Here is a 20,147-nt window from a genome sequence, read left to right as displayed (position 1 = left end):
ACTTAGGGCTTAATAACCAGGAGCCCTACAACAGGGCCTTGTAGCATATTGATGGGCACTTCTTGGATTTAGCATAAAAGAACATAGACATTGTAAAGCATGTTTGACAAGTAAAAGGCATAGAAAATCCCTTGTGTTACTTCTGTCCTTTCATGAGAAGTAAACAAATTTGGGGTAATTTTTATGGGTTAGATACCTAGTGGCACACTCTGCCCCACAGTTATGCCCTAAAATCATAGTAAATATATTGAAAATTTGGTTCCTAATACTACACTCAAATATTTGAATATGAGGGACAGTGTCAAAATTCTTCAATATTAGCAGTGGATGCAACCTGGGTAATTATACAGCATGCAAACCTTTGCAAGCTCCTGTTTCTTACACTGTTTCCTAGAGGTCGTATGGCGCTAGGATGGAGGGTGACTGGGAGGTCCAGCTGGCAGCCCTCTGTCTGATTCATCGTAACAGCTGTGCGAATGAAGCCGCTTCACAGTCTAGGTGCTACCAGAGAGCAGAGTGGGAGCATTCCTGAGAGACAAGCCGTGTCTATCTGATTCGACAAGCCGTGTGAGCTATGCCCTGAGCTCAGATGGGGGTCAAACTCCAGAGGGATGCTTAGGATAACAGAAACAGTGGAGGAAATTCACTCCCATCCTCTCTCCGCCTCTCACAGGGCGAGCTTCGAGATTTTAATGTGACCAAAAGCAGCCTGAGAGTTTAAGGAGATAGGAGTGCTGAAAATAAGCCATCTCAGCCACGTTCTCAGGCTGCCCTTCCCGTCTCCTCAACTGTGAGGTTTTTTATAAAGCAAAGCAGGCATATCTTTCATGTAAGCTAATCCACAGTGTAAGAGGTATTGACCTCTCTCAACCCTGCTACCAAATCATGCTATTAATTAATAGTTGTTATTCTCTCAAAATCCCAACTTCTTTTGTCTTGACCAAACAAGTGCCTCATTCAAACAGGCATAAAGAAGAGAACAGCTGAGACACTGGATGGAAATTTGCTCCCAGGTTGTGGGTATTGGAGTAGATTCAAAAGTTCTTGGTGTGGACCCTTTCTGCTAGAGATTTCTGATTCAACAGCTACATAGTAGGTCTCATATGCTTTCCACAGAGTCTTGGTATATGTAGGAAATTTTATATCTGTGACAAAATTAATCCTTGTTCTATCTTGGAAATAAGTCTAGGCTCCTTGACAGGTTAAAATGATATTTCTATGGAGTATGATTTGAATATTAGCCCTGGCCAAGGATATTAAAGAACTCCTGCAATGAGAAATTTAGCATTAGGATTTCTGCCAAAGGTATTAAATTATTTCGAAGAATTTAAGTATCTGGAAGTCATCTTAAATCTTACTTGGACTTGAATTTTCAATAGTAGCAGACACTGAATTTATATTTTCATGTGGTCTCAGAAGAAAAGGCATATGATACCTCTGAGGGGGGGATACTTCAACATTAATTTGTAAACAATGATCTGTGGAATTCTATGCCTTCAACCAATGACTGATGGAAGCAGAGGCAGACACCTACAGCTAAACACTGAACTGAACTCCTGGAACCCAGTTGCAGAGAGGGAGGAGTGATGAGCCAAAGGGTAAAGACTGGGCTGGTGAAACCTACAGAAACAGCTGACCTGAACAAGGGGGAGCTCTTGAATCCCAGATTGATGGCTGCAAATCCAGCATGGGACTGATCCAGACCCCCTGAATATGGGTGTCAGTGAGGAGGCCTAGGCAATTTATGGGACCTTGGGTAGTAAATCAGTATTTATCCCTGGCATACAAATGGACTCTGGGTGCTCATCCCACAATGAGAGATTCTCTCTCAGCCTGGACTCTTGGGTGGTGGGCCTAGGCCCTGCCCTGAACAAAATGACAGACTCTGGAGATGCCCCATGGAGGACCTCACCCTCCCTGGGAATGGAGTGGGGATTGGGTGGGGTACTGAAGGGATTGGTGGGGGGCCGGTGGAGGAAGGGAGGGAGAAGGAGCTGGGATTGACATATGAAGCAAGCTTGTTTCTAATTTAAATTAAAAAATCTAAAAAAATAATAATTCCCAGCTCTAGCTTCAGCGGATCTGTTAGGAGCATGGATATCACCTTAGTGTACCTTTCTAGGAGATTAATTCTTATTTTTTTGTGTGTGTTTACCGAATGTAATTGACTTTGTAAGAAGTCTCTTGTTGCATGCTAGAAATAGTTCATGTTAAACTTTTCAAAAAGCAGATGTTTCTGATTTTCAGATTAGGAGAGATCTCCTTCTAAGAAGGGTAACAACTGACCTGCCCACACTGTTTCATGATGTCTTAATGCCTCCACAGGTACAAATTCTTCACCTGGTTCCTCTTTTGTAAAGATCACCTGGGCAATTAATTGTGTAAAATATTCCGTAAACTTCAGCAAATTTATACAAATTCCTTATTTAAAACATTTTTAAAGCTGCTGTTGTTAAATTTCCAAATCTTGCACCCCTACTTGTATGAAATGTAAAATTCATCTTTTTTACTTTCATTTATTTATTTATTTTAAATTCATCTTTTGTATCCTTACTATGATGTATTTTAATTTTTGAAAAAGTATCATTTTCTTGAAAGGTCTGTGACCTCAGATTCACATATCTAACTTTTAAAAGAGAAAATAAAATTAGTAGTGATAACACTATCATTTATGGAACTCTCTAATCTCTAAGGATAGTATCAGAATGCTAGTATACACAGGAAGAAAAGTAATTGCTGAAATCCATTCATGTTAGCCTGATATGCAGAAATAGCATACTTACAAGGGAGAAGAAAATTCTTACCATTCAAAACAGCCTAAATTGACATCTTAACACATTTCCTTATGGTCTGTTTATGTTTTTGGCAGAATTATATTTCTTTAAATTAGTTTTATGCAATTAAAATACTATTTTGTATTGGATTTTTCCCAGTTAGTATACTCGAGCAATGAGATTGGAATTAATTTCCAGGCTATTTGTTTCAATTTCTCTGAGATTTAGTTCCCCTTTGAGTTTATGTTTCTGCTGTATAGTCCAAAGAAAGTATGTAAAATAACAAGGCATCATGGCAGCAGTTTCCAGTGTAGAATAGAAATACTAGAACATATGGAATTATTTGGGACAGTGACCATGGTAGGAAGTTGGGGAGAAATACGTGTTTTTGTGCTGCAACTACCTCTGGCTAAGGTACTGGGGCTATCTGCAGAACCCCAGGGATAACTTTGGATTAATTGCTTAAATTATATAGAGAAAAATCTCTATCGTTGCTTACAGGCTCTAAGTCCTACATATTCTTATTCTAATACCTCACAACTTCACAGCTGAATTCTGCTGACAGTGACTGATGCCATCTTATTCTACCACTGAGCCAAGAATCACAAGAAAAGAATGGCTGACTAGCTTTAACTTCTGGAGCCTGAAGGTAAAGTCTAACCTATACAAATGAATGTGAAATGACGAGTTTACCCAAATCAAAGTTAGAGTGGTATCTCCACAGGAAGAAGGGGGATGGCTGTCAGGAACAAACGTTACCAAATTCCACTTAGAGTTCACTCATTGTAATGACTTCCTGCCTCAGACTCACTGCTTTGTACCTTTCTCCATGTGCTTCCCATCACAGCTTAGCTGCTGTGAATATTTCTTTGCACTGTGTGAATATACATTGTTGTGATTGGTTTGATAAACAAGCTGACGGGCCAATAGTTGAACAGGGCTCAGTTAGGCAAGAGAGCCAAACTGAGAACGATAGGACAAGGAAGGGCAGAGTCAGAGGAGCTGTTGGCAGAAGCACAGGGAGCAGGAGACGAATGTGCCATGCTAACCAAGGTACTGCCAAGTAGCAGAGTGTAAATAAGGGATGTGGGTTATCTTAAAGTGTAAAAGTTAGCTAGTAAGAAGCCCAAGTTCTCGGCAGGGCATTTATAAGTAATATTAAGCCTCTGAGTGGTGATATGGGAAATGGAGAGCAGGAGAGAAACATCCGACTACACTTAGCTGTGTCTGAAGCTCATCTCCTTCCTGACTTTCTCCTCTCACTATATCACACTAACTACCTCGGTGACAATGCAACTTTGTTACTGCCCCAAATTCATTTCACCAGAGGAAGCATTGTATCTATGAAATTAAGTCAATACTTTAGTTAGGTGTCCCATCCTAAAACTTAGCAGTCAAGACTGTGAATGTCTTCCCCTCACTAATCACTGTTGTATATCTTCTTCTTTGTTGTGGATGGCATTGTCTTCACAGCTTCTCATCTTATTTCCTAGTTATTCTTTGCTGTCGGAGTCTCTCTGCCTTCCTTGTCACCCATCCTTTTTCTAAAGCCTGGAGCTGATGTCCCAGAAGACTGACTCATTTTACCTGTTTGGTAAAATCAACCCTCTAAAATCAGATCAAGTCAGTCCCACAACTGAACCCCAAATCATTCCATTTCTCTACATAAACATGAATATTACTGCTGTGGCTGGGACATTGATACTCTTTTCCTCAGATCTCAACACACAAGCCCTAATTTGTTGGACCAGCTGGTCCCCTTGTGGTGCTTTCAGTGTGCTAGTATTTCTTTGATCATATACAAGCAACATTTTATCACTTCTGTCTGAGACACTCACATTAGCCTGAGGACTTAACTATTTCTAAGTCCCTCCTCTGCCGACTTCATAGACTGGGGTATAAATAGTAATAGAAAGGTTTTGAAGTGTACTAGGAATGATTCGTACAAGTACCTCTCTTTGTGGACTAAGATCCAATTAAAGATCATTAAAGATAGTGACTTGTGTTAGTCAGAGTTGCATTACCAGCACATAGACACAGGCCTGCTCTTTATTTTGCCTCCAAACACAGTGCTGAATGAATGGGTGAATGAAATTCCTGTATTCCCATTCCACACTCAAAGAACAGCACCCTGTCCCCAATGACAGAGAAGTGTGACTTTTTAAATTCACAGAACAAGTTTTTGTTTTCATCAGCCTTTTTTTCTATTATTGTTTTGTAGAGTTGGGAGGAAAGCCAATCAACATGGTCCTACTGAAGAGCATTGTGCTTCTCTGTCTCCAATAATTTACTGGTATCAAATGACATAGTTTCTTTTGAATGTATCCATATCCCATCAGCTCTATCATGATAGACTATTAGGTATCGTCTTCGAGGGGAGCTGATGGCATAAAATGAGGGGAAGAATCATTATCTCTAGTTGATCATTAATCCCTGTGAAACGTCTTTTCATATACTAGTAATTGCACTTAGAAATTGAAAGTAGAAATATATTTATGCTAGGCTCAAGATGTCCATTTTCTGCTATTTCAGGTGTATTTGCAAGGTATTTCTAGAGACTTAATGTTCTGCACTTGGGCTGACAGGATTGCTTGAGTCTTGTTTCTACACTCAGCTTTGACAGTGGATAAGATTTCTTCTTTTATCACTTCTAACCCTGTGATCAAAGTAAGTAAAAACCTGTTTCATATGAATATTATTTTGAAGAACATATCTACATTTCCAAAGGCCAATCTGCCTTATCACAATATAACATGGATTAAGTTTCTGGTGATCTGCTTACATATTGTTGGATAAAAAAGTTTGGTGTCTTATGGAGGCAAAGGTATACAGCAAAGAGGAAAGAAACGGTATTGTAAATTAAGCATGTCTTTGACAATTTAGACCAGTGATTTTTTTCTGCTGCTGTAATAAAATAGCATGACAAAAAGCAGCTTAAGAAAGGAAGAAAGTTTGTTTGGGGTTACAGTTCCAGAAGGAAAGTCCATGATGGCAGGGGAGGCAGAGCACTGAAAGACCACGTCTTCATCTGCAAACTAACGCAGAGAGAATGAACTGGTAAGCCAGCCTGCAAGTCTACAAACTCTCAAAGTCTGCTCCTGAGGCACTTCCTCCAGCAACGATGGAGTTTCCCAGCATCCCCAAATGGGATCACCAACAGGAACCAAGCGTTCAAATACATGCGCCTCTGGGTGACATTTCTCAATGAAACCACTACAGAGAGGCAACTTATGCAAGAGAGTTTTTTGGGGTCTCCCAGGTTCAGAGGGTTAAAGTTCATGACTACCGTTGTCAAGGAGCATTGCAGCAGACAGGCAGGCATAGCACTGGACCAGTAGTTGAGATACTTCTGCTAGATCCATAAGTATGAGACAGAGAGAGCTTATTTGGAATCGTGTTGGCTTTTGAAACCTCAAAAGTCACCCCCCAAGTGGCACATCACCATTAATATGGTCACCCTGACCAATATTTCTCCAATACTTCCACCAACTGGGCACCAAGTATTCAAACATATGGCCAATGGGAGCAATTCTCACCCAAAGCATCACAAGGTGCCATCAGATTTTCTTTCGTGTAAAATAGCAAATCATCTAAGATTATTCATTTAATTTCATTTCCCGCCCCATTCATTGGAAGGAACCACTCTACTCCTATGCTAAATCCCTAGCTTGAAGGCTAATCATATCTAATCTATGAGTACACACCGGTGATAGGTTGTCCGATCTGGATGCAATGTGGGCTGCTCAAGAAGAAATCTGACCACTGGCTGAGTGATAAGAACACAGCCTCACTCTCCTTTGTCATTTCTTACACTCACTTTCTGTCTCCTGATCTACTGAGATGTGAGAAACCATGCCACAAGCTCTCAGTGCCTGGATGATAGCACCTTCTGCCATGTGTTGTCTGCTATCACAGACCATACATCCTGAGTCAAATAAACCACGTTGCTTCTTGCCAGGTATTTGGCCACAGTGGTAAGAAAGGTAACTAATGCATGTAGGTGATGGGAAAAGTTCAATGCAGACCCTTCTGATTCTAAATCAAGTGACTTGGCTTCTGTAGGCAACCTCAATTTTGTATATTGTTAATTCACGCTTATCTAAGCAATCTTCCCAGCAAAGAAAATCTGTAGCATTTCTCCAAAGTATAGTACCATACCATACATAAAACAGAAATAGCTTAGCTAATCTGACTTTCTTTGTTGTGGAACTTTAGTATTGGTCTTTATACCAGACATGCCCACTTTGCCTTGCTTCTTGTAGGGTCGAAAAGAAAACTTGCTGGCCTCCTTATGCTACACCTGACTTTCTTAAGGTTCTACAATCTCCCAAACAGTGCTGCCATCTGGGGACAAATTATTCAAACACATGAATTTGGGGGAGCACATAATTGATATGTGACTCTGTCTCTCAGGTTGTCAGGCTGGGTAGTGATCACCTTTGCCCTAGACTTATTGCTGGCCTTCCAGTGTTTGTTCTATAAGTAGTAATATAATTATAAAGGCTTAAAATGTTATGTGAGAAAATACTTAAAGGCATGAAATTGAAGGACTTTGTAATTATTGCTAGTAAATCCTGTTGCTATTATGTGGTTTGTTGAAGAAGTGGGTAGGGATAGGAAATGACTCAGTGGGTAGGAATGGCTGCTGTGCAGACATGAGAATCTGATTTCAGATCCACAGCACCCACACAAAGCTAAGCATGGCTGCCTGTGCCTGTAACTCCAGTCGTGGGGCTGGAGGAAGATACAGGAGAATGACTGCAACATGATAGCAGCTTGTCTAGGTCAAGATTCAGTGAGAGACCCAGGTGCACACGCGCACAGACACACACACACACACGCACGCACACACGCATACATGCACGCACGCACGCACATATGCAAACACACACACAATAAACACCCTTTCACTGCCTACACACTAACAAACACACACACATCAAACACATATTCACCGCTAACACACTAACACACACACCCCAAACACACATTCACTGTATACACACACACACGCGCACACACACACACACACACACACACACACACACTGAAGGAAGGAAGGAAGGAAGAAATGAAAAGGAAAAAAAGTATCTGTCCAGACCACACAGAAACAAATGGAATGCAACATCTTGGAAAACTGGGGTGGGGGTGGTGTTTGCAAACTATTTAACAAGCTTAAAATAGTCCTTTGTTAAAAAAAGGAAATATGTATCCAGGGAAAGAGAAGCATTCTCCATGCCTGTGCTTTTCAAATAATCTGGAATTGAAGACTGGTGTTTTTCAAAATTTTGCCAGAGAATTACTAATTGATTTAAAGTTAACATAGGAAACAATGGGTTTCATTATGGCATCTCCATATTATACATACCTGACATTACACTTTGTTCTTGTTTTCTCCTGGTCTACTCTATCCTACCTTTTGCTAGTCCTAGTCCTCAGCATAGAGTCCCCTCTTTTTCTTTTATGTCCCATGCTTTCTGTTGCCCTCTGTTATTTCCCCATCTCTAGCTTCATAAGGTACGTAAGCAATGCACACATATACAGACAAAAAACTCCTGAAAAGTGTGTATTTTGTTTGTAAGAGAAAACTTAGTATTTGTCTTTCTGAGTATGACTTACATTGTTAGTGTAATTTCATTTCTTGTGAATGTCATGATTTCATTTTCAGAGTGAAAAGACATAAAATTATGCTTCCATATATGTAACCAGAGCAAATATAACAGGCAGGGAGAACAGATCCCCCAAAACAGCACATGCTGCTATTAAAAGTATGTGTGCTGCTGTTATGAACTGTGTACATACCTCACTGCAAATTAATGAACAGAACTCACACATCACACTTTGACAGATTTGTGCTGTATAAATTGACTTATATGCTGCCATCAATATTGATTAAGCCTCAAAAATTTTAAGTATGAAAATATAAAGTTTTGGGGGCAATTTGAATTTATTTACTGTTACAGAGGTATGGATGTTTTTCATTTTAGGATAAAAGTTTACCTACATATTTATTATTATTGAGGAATAAGATTAATTTTTCTTTGGATATAAAATGGTTTTGTGTCTTTGAGAAGCCGTTGTACTTGTCACACAATCCTTTTAGGTTCAAGGCAGGTATATTCCAAGCAGCAGTAACCAATAAGTTTAGTGTTAACAAACTAGAGTGTTACAGTATAGAAGCCATGTTTTGTAGTGTAGTATACTCAGCTTATACTTATGTTTTACATTCTGAGGAATGTAACAAGAAAAAAATACCAATTGAACTATCCCTTTAATATTTGCTACTCATTTTTTGGGTTATAGAAATCAATGAATGGGTTTTCCAATGGACTGTTGAACGAATTTAAGAATACGAATAAAAATTAGAGCATTAAGTAAATATAGATCAGCAATAAAATTCATTGATTTGAAAATATTCCTTCTCCTTTCTCCAGTCCTTCATTAACACAGTCATAGAACCCATCTTTGTGAGACTCTAATAAAAAACAAGTGACTATGTTATAAACTTGAATTAGAGAAGACATGAAACCTCATGTGATGATTACTCATAATTGAGGGATAAATGCATAGAAGCTAAAAGCAACTACAATCTGGTGTGCTAATTTTGGGAATTTCAGAGAGTGATTAGAAATCACTAAACAGAAGTTTGATTTCAGGACAGGCTTTTGAGCTCTTCTATGTGCATTCTCAAGACTATAATGATATTATGATGGAAAGTCTCAGTGTCTACAATCAAAACAATGAATATATGGATTTGCTATCAATGAGAGAGAACAATAAATAAACTCAATGCCTCCCAATGTTCTTCGGCAAAAACTTTAGAGGGAAACATTTGAAAAATGTTAAACCAGCTTTTGCTTAATATGTTTGTGTGAATACTTTCACTCTCTTGTGTATGGCAAGCCTTGGCCATTTTAAATTAATGAATTTTCCAATCACTTAGAGAAGAGATTTAAAACAAAGTTTATTCTCAGATGTAACTTGAGACTGAGTTATATCTCTGTTTTATTATTCCTAATGGCACTGAGTCAATCCACAGATATTTCATCCTGCAATTTTCTACTGTTATGAAAATGCATAATGTTAATCATTGTGATACTTTATAAACTGACCATAAACCAATGTTTATAGTCAGTTAATCATCATATTACTTTGCCTTAGGCAATTTAATACATTACCTTAATGTAGTAATCTACTTAATATACATTTTAAAGTGAACACAATAAAGGTTGTATGGCATTAATGTATTATGCATTCTAAACCAAAATTTAAAAATACAACTGAAGTTTGGACAGAGTTCAGCTGTTCATAACTCTGGTTTCTTCTGCTTTTGCTGGGAAGAATGAAGGTTTAATGAAGGGCATCAGTTAACTGCTATTCTGTATCTGATGATACATCTGTTCCTCAACCTGCTCCAAGCAAGAATAGCTTTTGATAGCATCAATTTCCCACTCAAAATTCTACAGTGTCTCTATTGTGGAACACCAAATCCCCAATTGCAAGGAGAAAAAAAACCCTATCCCCCAAAATAGACAATAAATTTGGAAGTAGGTGGCATTGATTTAAATAAAGAAGTGGGTACTTCTCTTACAAGTTACCAAAAATTTATTTAAAATATTTTATATGTATTTATTTTTATGTATGAGTGTTTCACCTGCATGTTTGTATGAGTACCACATGCCTACTTGGTGCCTAAGGAGGCCAGAGAGGGCAATGGAAACCCTGGAACTGGGGGGCATTAATCTCTGTCACCATGTGGGTGCTGAGAAACTGAAACTAAGTCCTCTGCAAGAGGAGAAAGTGTTCTTAATTCCAACCCCCACATTTTTAAACAAGCACTCTTAAGGACAATCATTTCAAGACAGTGGAATTGGTCATTGTATTGTCTTAGATGTAAATTTACTATGAGGGGCTGCCGTGTCCTAGTCACATGCCAGAATGTGCTCGCTTCATTATCACATTTAATCCTCAGTGTAGGGACTGAAATAGAGTTCTTCTTGGACATAAAGTTAGGACATATTATGTAGCAATATGTCATGGCAGTTTGGAGTTTTAGAAAGCAAAAATGATTCTGCATAAACTGCTTCTTATGTGTTGTTTGTATATGAAGAGTACGGCATGATAGATATATTGGTATTCTCATCCATAGAAAGGCTCTACATCCACACTTAATGAGACCAGATGGGAGGTTCAGGGACAGTGATGGAGAATCCCATTCTCGTGGTCACAGATATAAGTTCCCGTTTCAATCAGGTCCACTCTTTTCCCCACTGTGATTAAGGCCTTTCAGAAACACGTGGCAGAGGAAAGCCCTAGAATTTATTCTTTTTAGACTAATATTTTTTCTACTGAGCTAAATGTACTTAAGAAATCTGAAGGAGCTGTGTTATATTCCTATTTTCTTTCTTTTCATTTCCTACCAGATTGTATTGAATGTGAGAAAAGTAGCACACATGAGCTGAAAAAAGGCCAACAAATTAAAAAAAATCCTTAGCCATCAGGGAATTGTAATTTACAAAATCTTTGAGATTTCAATATGTCCCAGGCAGAATGGCTATGATAACGAAAACAAACCACAAGAAATTCTGTCAAGATGGTGGAGGAAAACCTATCTGAGGCTAGTGGAAGTGTAAGCTACTGTAACTACTCTGGGAACAGGCATGGAGGTTCCTCAAACATTTGAATATAGAGCTATTGTATGGCCCTGCCCTTTTACTTTGGGATATGTACTCAAAGGATGCTATATTCTCCCGCAGATACTTACATATCCATGTTCGCTGCTGCGTTTGTCCCAACAGCAAGCAAATACAGCCAGCCCAGATGTCTAGCAGTGGGTAAAGACAAAACACGGCATATACACAAAATGGAATGTCATTTAGATGTCAAGAGAAATAAAATTATAAAATCTACAGGAAAATAATGGATGGAGCGAGAACATATTGTATTATATAGGTGAGACAGTCTCAGGAAAATGAAAACAACTTACTCTTTTTCCTATGGGATCTTAACCTTTAGTGTTTGTGTGTATGTAAATAAAGGGTTGTGAGAATAGGTGCAGATTCTGAAGTCAAGTAGGAGACCGTGAGAGGGAAACAAGAGATTCTGAGAAAGAGGGAGAGGTGGAAAGCAAAAGGCACATGTGACATGAATGTTGGGATGAGGCTACTTGGGATGGGAGGAGACAGCAGAGATGGAGAGGATGGGGAGAGAGTAAATATAATAAAACAAGTTGTGTTTAAAAACGCCCATACTAAAATCCATATCTTTGCAAGCTAACCAAAGTAGATATATTTTAAATGTTAGAGAACATATCGGTTAGATTAAATGATTGCAGGAGTTTTCTTTTTTTTTAAACACAAAATTGAAAACTTTGATATGCAAGCAAAGGACCAGTAAGGCTAACGAATGTTTAAACAAAGAAATAGGAAGCCAAAAATATCTTCCAAAAATGCCATTGAGCTTGTTTTGTGTTGGTCAACTACTGCTGGGCACAGTGCATACCCTTAAGTATGATTTGTACACCCAGTGAAACACAAATGGAGAAAATGAATAGTTTTCCTTTTGGTGTGGTTAATTGGAAATAGTTTCTTGGTTAGGGTTAGGAGATCATGTTCACTTCCTCCTTTCAGCACTGGGACCTCATCTGGCTTGGACCTATACAGGTCTTTGCATGCTGCCAGAGTCTCTGGTGTTCATTTGTGAGTTGTTCTGTTGTGTGTGGAAGACACTGTTTCGTTGGTGTCTTCCATCTCCCCTGGTTCTTACAATCTTTCCACTTTTTCTTCCTTATAGCCCCCTGAGCCCTGAAGGAGAAATTTGATGAAGACCCCCTGTTAAGGACCACGAATGGGGTAGAAGTGGATAGGGTTCTGAGATGGTCGACAGGAACGCTGGATCTTTTTTTCATCTTTTATTTCAAAAGAAAAGTAGCTTGCAGCATGATATGTGTTAAGGAAGTAATTTAGTATATGCTAAATGTGTCTCTTTGTTTCAACACTAGGTGAGAGGAATTTTGAATTTTGTAATCCTCAAACATGGAGCCATTATATTTGCTCATAAAATAAATAGGACATGCTTACACCCACAGATAAATGCAGTCTTCATTCCTTTTCAAGGAAACTTGTCTTTACCTCAGACTGAAACCATTACCTAAAACTACAGCCAATCAATATGCACAGTTGTGGAGTCCATTCCCAATGTACACAACAACTCCTACACCTAAGCATCATTGATGAAGAAGAGATGAGAAGACTGTAAGAACCAAAGGATCAGGGAGTTAGCTGTGAGGCTGTGCCACCTTAACAACAAAAGATACACCAACACAACTGCCCAAACATGAAGTGAACAATGGGAACAGCAGAAAACATGCCAAACCGGGTGCGGAAGAGCCCATGAGGACTTAACTCTACACAATGAACTACAGTCAACTGAAGAAAGCTAGGAACAGGGGCCATGACCTTCCCCAGGGAAAAGCATATGAACTGGTTATTCAGTGCCAACTGATAAAGCCTGATAACATACATATTGAAACACAATATGTATTCAAGGTAATTGTAACCTTGTAAAAAGAGTTTGGCTGGGATCCTTCTCCTTCTATTGTGTGGAATAATTTAAAGTGTATTGGTATTAGCTCTTCTTTGAATTTCCAGTAGAATTCTGCACTGAAATGATTTGGCCCTGGACTTTTTTTGGTTGGAAGACTTTTGATGACTGCTTCTATTTTGTTAGTTAGGGGTTATGGGTCTATTTAAGTTGTTTATCTGATCTTGTTTTAATGTTGGTGATATCTATCCAGAAAATTGCACATTTTCTTTATGTTTTCCAATTTTGTGGAAGACAAGTTTTCCAAGTATGACCTGATGATTCTCTGGATTTCCCCAGTGTCTGTTGTTATGTCTCCCTTTTCATTTCTGATTTTGTTGATTTTCATGTTCTCTTTCTGCCTTTTGGTTAGGTTGGATAAAGGTTTGTCTATCTTGTTGATTTTCTCAAAGAACCAACTCTTTATTTCATTGATTCTTTGTATTGTTTTCTGTGTTTCTACTTTATTGATTTCAGCTCTCAATTTGATTATTTCCTGGCATTTATTCTTCCTGTGTGACTTTGATTCTTTTTGTTTTAGAGCTTTCAGGTGTTCTGTTAATTCTCTAGTGTGTCTATTCTCCAGTTTCTTCATGTAGACACTTAGTGCTATAAAATTTCCTGTTAGAACTGCTTTTAGAGTGTCAATTACCTTAGTACCCAAACCACACAAAGACACAACTAGGATAGGGAACTACAGACCAATCTCCTTCATGAATATTAATGCAAAAATACTCAACAAAATACTGGCAAATCGAATCCAAGAACACATATATCATACACCATGATCAAGTAGGCTTCATCCCAAGTATGCAGGAATGGTTCAACGTACACAAATTCATGAAAGTATACACCATATAAACAATCTTAAAAAGAAAAACCACATGATCATCTCATTAGATCCTGAAAAAGCCTTTGACAAAATACAATGTCCATTCATGATAATGGTCTTGGAGAGATCAGGGATAAATATAAAAAAGGCAATATACAGCAAACCGACAGATAACATCAAGATAAATGGAGAGAAACTTAAGGCAGTACCTCTAAGACCAGGAACAAGACTGGTCTCCATATCTCTTCAATATTGTACTTGAAGTTCTTGCTAGAGCTATAAGATAACAAAAGGAGATCAAGGGGATACAAATTGGAAAAGAAGAAGTCTAACTTTCACTATTTGCAGATGTGATAGTCTCCGTAAATAACCTGGAGAATTTACCAGGAAACTTCTACAGCTGATAAACACATTCAACAAAGTGGCAGGATACAGGATTGTCTCAAAAAATCAGTACTATATATAGACAATAAGGGGGATGAAAAAGAAACCAGCAAAACATCACCCTTTACAATAGCCACAAACAACATAAAATATCTTGTGTTAATGCTAACGAAACAGGTAAAGACCTGAATAATAAGAACTTTGAGTCTTTAAAGAAAGAAATTAAAGAAGATACCAGAAATGGAAAGATCTCCCATGTTCTTGGATATGTAGGATCAATATAGTAAAAATGGCAATCTTATCAAAAACAATCTATAGATTCAATGCAATCCCTATCAAAATTCCAGCACTATTCTTCACAGACCTTGAAAGGACAACTCTCAACTTTATATGGAAAAACAAAAGACACAGGGCAGCCAAAACAGCCTTGTACAATAAAGGAATTTCAGGAGGCATAACCATAGCTGACTTCAAGCACTAATATAGAGCTATAGTAATGAAAACAACTTGGAATTGGCACAAAAATAAAAAGGTAGACAAAAGGAATCAGATTGAAGACCCTGATATTAAATGACACACCTATGAACACCGGATCTTTGATAAAGAAGCTAAAACTATACAATGGAAAAAAGAGAGCACATTCAGCAAATGGTGCTGCAATAACTGGATGTTGGCATGTAAAATACTGCGGATAGATCCATATCCAGATAAAGGAGGCAGAAAGAGTGTAGGAGACATGGGGATAATGACACAAAGGAAAAAAAGTTCTCCACATCAACACGAGCAAAGCTCATATGAACTCGCACAGACTAAAACAGAAAGGGTAGGCCCTCCGTGGTTCTGTGCTGGTCCCCCTGGGTATATGTGGTGATGGACTCCAGTTTAGTGTTTTATGGGATTCCTGAATGTGTGAATGAGGGGGTCTCTGCTTTTCGTGCCTGCTCTTTGACTCTTTCATTTCTGTTCGTTTGTCCTGGCCAAATTCAAAATGATCACTTTTGTTTTATCTTATTTTATTTATGTTGTTACATTTTAATGTTATCTCTTAGAAACCTGTTCTTGTCTAAGGAGAGAAGAAAGGGAATGGATCTGGAGGGGAGAGACTGCTAGGAGTAGAGGAGGGGAAACTGTAATCAGCATATACTATGTGAGTAAATAATCTGTTTTCAATTAAGGTTAAAAAAATAAAAGAAACCTGAGCTGTTTCTTTTAAACACAGAAATTGCCACTTTTAAAGCAAAACTGGAAAATAGTCAAATTTGTGTTCTCTGCTTTGTTTTACTTTAATGTTTCAATCAAAAAATTAACAGTATTGGTATTAATGATAAGAATAGCTATGGCAACACTTGCCATTTATTGAGCATCTACTTAGGTTCTTTTCATACAGTATCACTAATCTCAAATAAAACTTCAGTGTAGATGGAAGTTTGTGTTCTGCTCAATCCCACAGCCATTTAGTTCCAAATAAGCACACAAATTCTTATATTAATTATAAACTGTTTGGTCTATGGCTCAGGCTTCTCATTGGTTATCTCTCTCTGAATTATTAGTCCATTTCTATTAATGTGTGTGTCTCCACATGGTCTTGGTTTGTGCCTCTTGCTTTCTCAAAAGCTGCATTGTGTCTCCAAAACAACTCACCTTCTGTGTTCCCCTTCCCAGAATTCTCCTAGTCTGGAAGCCCTATATATACTTCTTTTCTGGCTAATTTCTTCCTGTCCATAGGCTGAAACATTATTTATCAGCCAATAAGAGAAACATATTTTCACAGTATACAGAATGACTTCCCCTGAAGAGATGCCATGTAGCTGTCAAGAAAGAAAGAGATCTGGATGTCAATGTTAAGCCAAGACCACATGAAAATATCCAGATTAATAGATGGGTTAATAACTGAGAGATAGCCGATACAAAGCCTGATCCTTCAGCCAAACTGTTTATAATTAATATGAGCCTCTGTGTGTTTATTTGGGACTAAATGGCTGTGGGACTGGGTGGGGCAGAAACTTCCATCTGTCTTTCTGTAATCTCTTTCCCATTTCAAATGAAATGAACAACCAGAGCAATTAACTAACTTGCACATTTGACACATGGCAATGTAGGGACACCAGACTATAGCTGTCCAACTCAAAAGCATATGTTTAAGGAATTAATGCATCGTATCTATCCTAAATTTGTTCTGATTTCATCCAAATTTACAGTCTTCCTTCTGATGCTTTTGCCACTTTTCTGTTTCAGTAGACCTTGAAGATAAGAGGTACAAAAGGCATTTCTTTGGGCATGAATGTCATTATCATAATCAGGAAGGTATGTATATGTGTTCTTGGTGTTGGCATTCCTCAAATGTCCAAATTTTATATGCAGCTATACACATAAAAGGGTGATATCGAAACAAAACTCGAAAGCAATGGGGATTAAAGCTGTGAGCTTTTTCAAATTGGCTCATCCTTGTGTTTGCCAGAACCAGTCTGGTGCTTTGTGTCACACTTCTCTGCTGTATGCAGGCATATTGGCTCTTTTCCTTGGGAAACTGTTTACATATAGAACACACCCCCCAAAACAGTATTGGACAACCATGTTTATCCTTGTTTCCTGTCAGGTAGAGATCTGATGTTTTGTAATTGTATAATATAATTCTGACTTATTGGGACAAAATAACTCAAACTAAATATAAAACGACAGCATTAAATACACCAACCAAACAACAATGAGTTAATGAGAAGGAGTCCACAGTTGCGTGGACCATGACCTAAGTTCTCAAGGCACCTGCTGCCTGGATCTTGGCGGGACTGTTGGACTGAGTGATCGTGATCTGGGCTTGCCATGCTTCTTCATGCTCCCTGGGTGCTTGTCCTACTCTTTTCTTTCTCTTGCATCCTCAGGTCCCATGAGGCATTTGTTCTGTGCCTGCCTTTGATTGGAAACTGGCTTCAAATAGCCGGCTCAGCCTACGTCTCAGACTCAAGATAAGCTCCAGAGAAAGCTTCAGTTTGTCCCGGCTTGGGCTTTGCTCCTGATCTTTCTATCGGTCACTTTGGCCAGGCATGGGTCACAGGACTAATACCTAGAGTATGGAGAAGATTACAGGGAAAGTATAGTGTGACTGCAAGGGGTTGTTATGTCTGAAGGAGAGAAAGAATGATAAGCTGAAGACAAGCATAGATGACAATCCCCCAGACATTTGATGTATTTACCTAAACTTATGTCCATGTCACCAGATGGAAAAGTAACAGATGTGGATTTTATACAGTTGGCAAGTTACCTACTAATTCAAAACTGATTGATGCTGTAGTTACATTGTTACATGCATGGAAGAGCTGCAAGTGATTGGATTGGCCAGCTGTCATTTGACTTTTGAACAATAGATTTTAAAAAACCACAGAAATGGAGTCAGAATTGAGGTCAGGCCAAGGTCACTCACTCTTACTGACATTTCATGATTTCTCTCTGACTCGTATGCCTGATTAGTTAAATGGGGAATGATAGAACCTTAGAGGCATACTTTACCTGGACTCACTGAGGACATTTCTGAAAGAGTGAATGAACAGCTTTCTGTGAAATATTCATGTTGACTAGCAGTAAAGACAATTAGCCAAGTTGTTAACAGCAGCTCCATGACACTGTCACAATAAACAGCCTTAACCCATAGGATGAAAAACAGTATAAAATATCCATGTAGTAATATATCTATGAAACACCCAGGTATGTTGTACACACACACACACACACACACACACACACTTCAACAGTAGTTTGGAAGGGGAAGACCTTACTAGGGCTCTCTGTGAACTAGGCATTGGTAACAATTATGTTATGTTTGTTTGTTTTTCAGGACAAGATTTCTTTGTGTAGCCTTGGCTGTCCTGCAACTAGCTCTGCAGACCAGGTAAGCCTCAAATTCATGGAGATCTACCTGCCTCTGCCTCAAGTGCCTGAGATTAAACGCATGTGCTACCACTGCCCAGTCAGTCACTCAGTCTTAATTTTAACAGACATAATTTTAACATGTATGGGGTTTTCATTTCAACCTTTCCAAACTCCACTTGCCATCTCTGCATTTGTAAAATCCTGAACTTGGTTCCCAACACTTCCCCCATATAAAGAATATCCTATAATAATCACTTGCTTTATTTGAAAAGAATCAAAATCAACCTGTTGTAAAGCACGTGAGAGCACACTTGTATTTCTTTTTGCAGCTTCCTATGTAATGGAGAGCATATCCTGGAGAGTACATGAACTCTACAAAAGAACGAGTCCATTTGCTATTTGTGTGAAATGAGTACCATGCAGGGCAAGCACAAAACATTGCAAGGCTACTCCAACACTCAGGGTTGGATCTGTTTTATTAAGCCTTTGGGGCAGAAGTTAGTATCATTGTTACAATTCTTCTAAAAGACTTTATCACATAAAATAGAATAGTGACTTAATAAACTCTAAACTGTTTCTAAAAAAACAGATATAAACGTTGACCACCAGATGGCTCCCATATTTTTTAAAAAATTCATCAGCAATAGTAGAAACTATGCAAACAAACACAGATTAAAGTGAAGAAAAAGAGGAACATAATATAGCCAGTGGAAATCGGAAGTACATATGCGATACTGGGAATTTCTCTTTTCTGACAGTGTGTTAACTGTGAATGTGTAGCGGGAGACAGGGTTCTTTGTGGCATTTTGGTTTTTGAATCAGTGTGCCTATGCAGTTGGGAGTTAGAGAAACAAATATCATGCGGGAGAAACACTGCTCACAGTTTTACACTCAGTAGCATACTTGTATCATACTTTGCTTTGAGCAATACAAACATCCTATCATATAATCAGAAGTAATCCATAGGTCTTTCTGCACGGAGTTTGCACTGGGACAAAGTACATTTTATTGATAGACCGCTTTTACTGACACCCCAACTAGGCATCATTTTATGAGCAATATAATGCTAATATCGTGAAACAAATCAAAGTTTGCCACCAAAACAAAATAATTTTGAACTGCGCTAGCAACAGAGCCAGCCCATGACGTAGGTAGGGGTGCACTACAGGTCACAGCTCCAGGAGGGACTCTGCTGGTGTCCTAGACGATGTTTTAACTGATGTGTTATCCAAAGCTTAATACGTAAGCTATTAAGATAATAGACCCCACACTTGTCACTCTGACAGCTTCTTTAAAGGCTAAGCTGCCCAATTTGTCTCTCATTAAAAGCTCCAACGCAGTTGAGTGATCCACAGACACTGAGCCACGGCGCTTTCCGAGTATACTCATCTATTTTGAGAATTTTTTTTCAATAAAACAGGCATATGTTTCAATGAGTCATCTTAGCAGAGCAAACTCACAAGAAGGGGTGAGCCGCTCTTCCACCCTGCCCCTGAGTTCCCTTACCTTTCCTCGTTAGCACAAAGCTTGCCCCATGCCTCCTGCCACCGGGAAGGCAGTCATGTGCAGGCCGGGGCTCCTTAGCCCATATGGTTTTATTTGTGTTCTGCTGGCACAGTTATACTCATACAGTAACCAACATAAATTTTTAGTTTTATTATCACCTCTAAAAAGAGACAGAAATGTGAAAATTGAAGCCAGAAGGTTTGTAT

At 38.7% G+C, this 20,147-nt stretch overlaps 1 long non-coding RNA gene across 1 annotated transcript; it reads left to right on the top strand.

Annotated features, from left to right (window-relative positions):
• Positions 1-3,282: 3,282 nt before the first annotated feature.
• On the top strand, positions 3,283-13,314 carry LOC121139505. Its single transcript, XR_005876456.1, has 3 exons — positions 3,283-3,423; positions 5,307-5,441; positions 12,567-13,314. It is a non-coding gene; the product is annotated as an uncharacterized LOC121139505 (long non-coding RNA).
• The last annotated feature ends 6,833 nt before the right edge of the window (positions 13,315-20,147 follow it).

This window comes from Mesocricetus auratus, unplaced genomic scaffold, assembly GCF_017639785.1.
Source record: "Mesocricetus auratus isolate SY011 unplaced genomic scaffold, BCM_Maur_2.0 Super-Scaffold_15014, whole genome shotgun sequence".
Classification (NCBI taxonomy): domain Eukaryota; kingdom Metazoa; phylum Chordata; class Mammalia; order Rodentia; family Cricetidae; genus Mesocricetus; species Mesocricetus auratus.
Note: the sequence above shows the minus strand (reverse complement) of the source record. Positions and strands in the feature narration are given on the sequence as shown.